Below are 7108 nucleotides of genomic sequence, written 5' to 3'. Positions count from 1 at the left end.
AAATGATTTTACATCTTTTTGTTATTAATACATTTTTGTAATGAAAGACGTTCGTTATGTCTTCAGTAGACCGGTATATTTACATTTGGATCACAGTTACCTATATGTAATAATCTAGAATGATCATAATATTTTTGTAAAGTTATGTAACAACAATCATAAATGACCTGAATTAAATAAAATTAACCTGGGAAATTTAAATACTAGCTCACCTTTCTGTTTTATTATTCACTAACAATATATGCAATCATTTGCTCTTAAGATCTATAATATCTGTAATTTGTAATTAGTAATTTGTCTGATATGAAGTACATAGTCATCCACCTTCACCCTGCATTGTAGATGGACAATGTCAAGAATTTTCTTGTGTAGGGAAATCAATTAGGATTTTCCTTTTGTTGAATAAGTATTGTCTGCGTGAGTACGTTTGTCGTATTCCTATTTTTTCGGAAATATGTAAAACTAAAAAAAGAGAAGGACGACGTGACAATAACAGAACCAGTAACGATGATGATCGTGATAACTGATTTGAAAGTTATGTGAAAGATTATATGAAGAGAGAAAAAGGAGGAGACTGGACAGTCGAGATTCTGACATTTACAAGCACAAAAAATGGTTAGTGCTCGTTTGATACTATATATACACCTGGGATCATAACTGACAAGAATAATAGAAATTAACTGTAATGAAAATGACATCTTTGAAGTTTTTAGTTGTTATTAAATATATAGCTGATAATATTCAGTTGTTTTTACTTGAAACTTTATCTGCTTACACAATAATTCCTATGTATTGTATAACCATATTGACATGTTCTGATTACCATTAGCACACACTTTTGTAATGAAACAAGTTTTGTCTTCAGTAGATTGGTGTATTAATATTAGGGTCACTTTTCAGCTATTTTATCGTAAGTTCTTTATATAATGTTTATTTGAAACAGTAAGATACAATCTTTGAATGACATGAGATATTCAATTATTTACGGGATGTAAAAATTAACTATTTTATTAATATTGTTATTTTCCAACATTGATTCAATTTTATACGGTTATCAAAAAAAAAAAATAATAATAATAATAATAATAAATAAATAAATAAATAAAATCATGATTTGATATGAGTTACACAGTGATTCACCTTTACTTCTGAAGTGTAGATGAAGGATGTCAAAGAATTGTATAGGAAAATCAATTAAGAATTTTCCAAATGGTTATGTGGTGTCGTGTCTGCGTGAGCCCGTAGTCATAACTTTATTAACTATCGAAAAGATGTAAAGATGAGAGAAGAATGCAGTAAAGATGGAGGGGAATGATAATGATGTTCTGAAAGGAAAAACAGGAAATTTGATCTGAATCTATGAAATAGAAACTAGAATTAATAGCAAAAGAAGTGAATTGGCAATATTAGATGCTGCTTCCATTTTACGGGATCTTTATAATATTTAATAATTTAGTTGGTTGAGGAGAGAGAATGTTATAGCTAATATTCTGCCAATAAACCACATTATCTGTTTTGTAAAACTGCAATATATAAGGCCAAATAAATCACCATGATTCAAAGTGAGTCCATGTAGTATTATTTACTGTCGATGTAAAGAAAAATCGAATATGCTAGCCTGTCTAGATTCTGAAATTGAGAAGTAAAAAAAGTTTGAGAAATGTTCAATATTATATCTTTTTATTCCTCGGATCAAAGAAAAGGTAAGAATAAAGAGTAAAATATACTAGTGAATAAAATAGATATATGAAAAAAAAAAAAAAAATTCTGAAGTAAACTTTATACAGTATCTCCTCTTGTAATGAAAGAAGTACATTCATGTCCTCAGTACACTTGTATATTAAAACTATTGGAGGGAGGTTACCATGATTGGATGTTTGTGTTCTTATTTTTCATATATATATGAAAGCTTTGAAAGAATGTAATATTGGGTATATTTTCAATTTTGTTATTCACTAACAACGATTGAAATTCAAAAATCGAGTTTTTATGAAAAAAAGAACAAGAACATAATTTGTCTGATAAGTGCATATAGTCATCCACCTTAAGTTCTGAAATGTAGATCGACGTTAAAAAAAGAAGAAAAGTATAGAAAATCAATTAGGATTTTCCATTCGTTGAATATACCCTGTCTACGTGAATAGGTAGCCAAATCCCTCTTTACTTTCGAAAATATGTGAGGATCAGAAATGGGCGAAGTGAAGATGAAAGACTGAGTGAATGATAAATGTGAAAGGAACATGATGTATACAATTACAGGAACAATAACGATAATGGTCGTGATAACAACTGGTCAAAATTGATAGTGGAAACAAAAATAACAATAACAAACAGAACGAACTTAATCATAATAATGGTAGTACCTATGATGATGATAATAATATGAAATATTAGAAGTAAACCTAAGATTCTACACAACGACCATCTCCATCGACGTGTGTGCATTTTTTTCTGCTCAAAAGAATGCTTCTGCGAGAGACCCATCAATAAATGGCAAAATCATATTTGTATTTTGTGAACGTGTATATGAAATGTTAAAAGATTATGATAATGAATAATGATATGAGACAGACACCTCTGCATCATGTGTCCTATAACCGTATCTAATTTCAGTGTACGCCGAAATGAAGAAGAGAATATTGCGAGAGAAGCTGGGTAAAAAGGGCCAAGAAGTAAAGACCTTTTATTTTTATTGCAACTCACTGTTTGACTTAGTCGTTCCTAAATATGGTCTTGTTATCCAATTCTTTTTCTTAAAACTTCAACGAAGTGTTGGTTTGAAATCTAATACATCCTTAATGTCTAAACGTAAAACGGTTCAGTAGAAGAATAGCATATCATTAACTGTTTCGCGTTCGAAGTGGTGTACCTATACTGGTAAACTTAACAGAGCAAGTAACACCAAAAATCGCTAATTAATAAATGACTTCGTTTTCATTGGAACTAAAAGAACAGCTAGCTCCAGAAACAGGAAATTGTGTCTGAATATTTATATATATATAATTATATATATATATATATTATATATATAATATATTATAATATAATTATTTATTAGGGCTTTATATATATATTTTATATATATATATATAATATACATAGAACCTGATATATATTATATATATGCATGTATATATAATCTATATGTATATAATATATATATATATATATATATATATTAGTTGTGATGCTCTTGGAGTGAGTATGTGGTAGGGTCCCCAGTTCCTTTCCACGGAGAGTGCCGGTGTTACCTTTTTTAGGTAATCACTCTCTCCATTTTATCCGGGGTTGGGACCAGCCACCCAGTGGCTAGGCAGGCAATCGAGGTGAAGTTCCTTGCCCAAGGGAAACAACGCGGCGGTCGGTGACTCGAACCCTCGAACTCAGATTGCCGTCGTGACAGTCTTGAGTCCGACGCTCTAACCATTCGGCCACCGCGGCCCCTCATTACTTCTTGCGGATTGTTATATTCTGTGCATACACTGTATCGTTCTTTATATCACTGTTTCTTCATATTTGCCGTGCTAATCTGTCGCTCGTTCACACGTAGATTTCGATCACCTGACTATCCTCTTAACTACCTACCTGCCCACTCTACTCGGAATTCACTCTAAGATTGCGTATTTTACTGTGCCATCCCTATGACTAATAACTGAACTCAAATCTCTTTTACGACGTCCTCTCGAAGTTCGATATCTTGCCCTCAGTAATGCTGGAGTTTATGCTTCTTTAGTTTAAGGTTTGGTGAATATGTACTGATGGTAGTATCTCCAGTTGCAAATAATGGCAACACATTGGAAACACCATGCTTTATATAGGCTTACTCGGTTACAATCACCGCAAGTTAATTTTAAGCCCGGCTCATGGCCGTAAACGAAGGAATCCTGTGCTCATACGATTGAAGCGCCGAGACGCGCACTGTTAGAATTAAGTTCAGGCCCAGCTGCCTATGTGTTCGAAGCATATATACTTGCCTATTTACCCCAAAGATATGGAATATTTATTCAATTAACTTTCTCTCTTCAATATGATGGTACCTTATTGAACTCGCCAATCCTGACACATCCAAGCAATTAATAACTTACTTGACACGTTACTCTTCTTGTGACAAATTGTTCTTATTATGCTCTCATTTTTTCTTGCAACTTAGTAAGGTGATTGACAAACTCATTATCATCCTTCTCCTTAGACCCCGTTTACTGGCCTGGTACACTTATATTTCAGCTTCTGAAGACGATGACCCTCCTCGCTACTGAATGTTGCACCTCAGTGCGAAACCTCTGCCACACCCGCTACCTGGCACGCGACGGCCTAGCGACTCTCGGATCACCAGGAACCATCTGTAGATACCAAACAGACCCTCTACTGCATCGTTTCAAGCGTTACAGTCGGCTCGAGGACGAGCCTTGTGCGTGGCCGAGCGATGTCAACAATACGTAGCAAGGCCGGATGTACACTTCACACCTCCGTCCAAGCACGCAGCCCTTCTCCTTGGGCAGGACGCAGATGCAGCCCTGCTTTCTCTTTCCGCACAGGAACAAACATCCGTCCTCGAAGGGAACCGCCGCATAAAAGGACACGTCCGTAAGGCAGAGACACACAGAGAGGGACACAGCAGACGGCCCAAGCCACACAGGGTCCAGCTCCACCACCTCGTCCTCCACTCGGGGACACGGGGGTCTCTTGGGGGGTCTCATATCTGTCGTCAAGAATAAGCCAGCAAGCTAAGCCCCTTTTCACTGACCCACCTAAGTCCATCTCTCGTCTCGCTCACACCTGGTGACGCGGTGCTCGTAATCTCTCGTGTCACTCATATTTTGGTGGCTTGCGGTGGCCACTCGCTTACATCTGGCGAAGTGGTGCTCCCAACTCACGTGTCGCTTACATCTGGCGACAGCGGTGGCCTTTTCGCTTACATATATATATATATATATATATATATATATATATATATATATATATATATATATATATATATATATATATATATATACGTAGTGGTGTTATCTACTATTTGATGTAAAGCAAAATTGATGCTGCTAGCCTGACTAGTTTTTTGAGTTCAGCAGGAAGTTGAATGATACTTTATATGCTTGAGATCATAACACGTGGTAAAAATAAAAGAAAAAAGTTATCAAGATAACATATTTGAAGTGAACTCGATAAGTTATGTCCTTAGATGTTATTAGATATATTGATACACTGAAGTTATTAATTTTACTTGAACATTTTTCATATCAAATCGTATGTACTATATAACTACACTGATTAAGATAGTAAGAAGGAGAAATACATATTTTAGTTACTGTTCACACTTTTGTGATGAAACAACTACATTATGTCTCAGTAGACAGGTATATTAAGGTTCACTTTTATTAATTAGAAACCACTATTGTTGTCAAATAATAACTTTAAGAAAAATTAAATATATGCACATGTATATGAAAATATAAAGATTAGCTAATTGTTTTATTATTTACTAACAATATTGATAATTTTGTAATCAACGGTGTAACACCCCAGATTAACCCCTCCTAGAATATATCCGGGTATAGATTGGGCTATCCCAGAATAACCCCCGGGGTATAATCGGTAAAAATTGTTCACTTATGGTTCAACAGAAGAGTAAAATATGTTCCTAATATTCGTTGTTCTCCAATTTTTATCTTAAACTGATAACCAAGGTCTGGTTTGGGATTTAAGTATCCTTTAGTATCAGAGTGTAAGTAAATTTGACTTTAAATTTTAGTAAAACATTCAGTGTAATATGTATTTTGCGTTCGAAACAGGTTTACCATGTACCTTGTAACCCTAACGACAACGAGTGTGATCCAAAAATCGCAAATTAAATAAATGAGTTAATTTTACATTAGAACCAGAATATGAGATATGGTTCTAGACAGAAAACAGGATATAGAATGTGGATGTATAAAAAAAGAAGTTAGAATTAATATCAATATAACTACTCACGCAGACAAGGAATGCTGAACGAATGGAAAATACTAAAAAAAAAAAAAAGTCTTCTTCTTCTTCTTTCTTTTTTTCTTCGATCTACATTTCAGAAGAAAAGACAAATTCCGTTCTTTATCTTTCTTTTTCCAGAGAACTCGATTATTAAACTTCAATCAATTATTATTATTATTTTTTTTTTATCGTCGATCTACATTTTAGAAAAGACAAATAACGTTCTTTATCTGTCTTTTTTCCAGAGAACTCGATTTTTAAACTTCAATCATTGCTAGCGAAAAGCAATAAAATTATTTTTTTTTATTCATATTTAATTTGAATAATTTACGTTATTTTAAGTTTCTAAAACTCTAACTATATAAGAAAATAGACAGTATTGTCCCTACAATGGTATTAATTAATATACAAGTTAATATACAATATACAAGACTGTATCAAGTTCACTTGAAAGATGTTATTTACTTATTTTATTTGCTGTTATTATATTTTTACTTTTTTTTATTCTTACTTTTGTTTTGATCCCAGACATAAAAGATATCATAATACTCAACATTTCCCAAACTTTTCGTACTTCTGAATTTCAGAATCTAGACAGGCCAGCATGTTCGATTTTTCTTTACATCGACAGTAAATAGTACTACATGGACTCACTTTGGATCATGGGGGGACTTTGTTGATTTGTTTGGGCTTACAATACCATTTCCAGTTCACTTCAATTATGTTATTTTCAGAGCAGTTCATTTCTTTTAAACTTACCAATTATTATCACCCCGGGAATATCAGCCATCTAAACAAATAACAGTGAACATTTTCCAAGCTTTTTGTGCTTCTGAATTTCTCAGTTCATAAGCTACCATCATCGGCTTTACTTTTCCACTAACGATAGATAATTGTGTATCAGCTCTCTTTGGATTTGGGAGATTTTTTTTATGGGCTTATCATATTGCACTTTTACAAAAGCAGATATCATATGGCTTAGTTGGTAGAATATCAGGTGTGTAAGATTATCGCATTCTCTCTCAACCAAGTAAATCATTTAAGATCATAAACACCCGCTAACATTGAATCATCACCAACAGTTGAAATTTTAATCGGAACCCACTGTCATCCAGTGTTGCTAATTCACTTATTTTGGTATAGA

The sequence above is a fragment of the Penaeus monodon genome, chromosome 38, assembly GCF_015228065.2.
Source record: "Penaeus monodon isolate SGIC_2016 chromosome 38, NSTDA_Pmon_1, whole genome shotgun sequence".
Lineage (NCBI taxonomy): Eukaryota > Metazoa > Arthropoda > Malacostraca > Decapoda > Penaeidae > Penaeus > Penaeus monodon.
Note: the sequence above shows the minus strand (reverse complement) of the source record.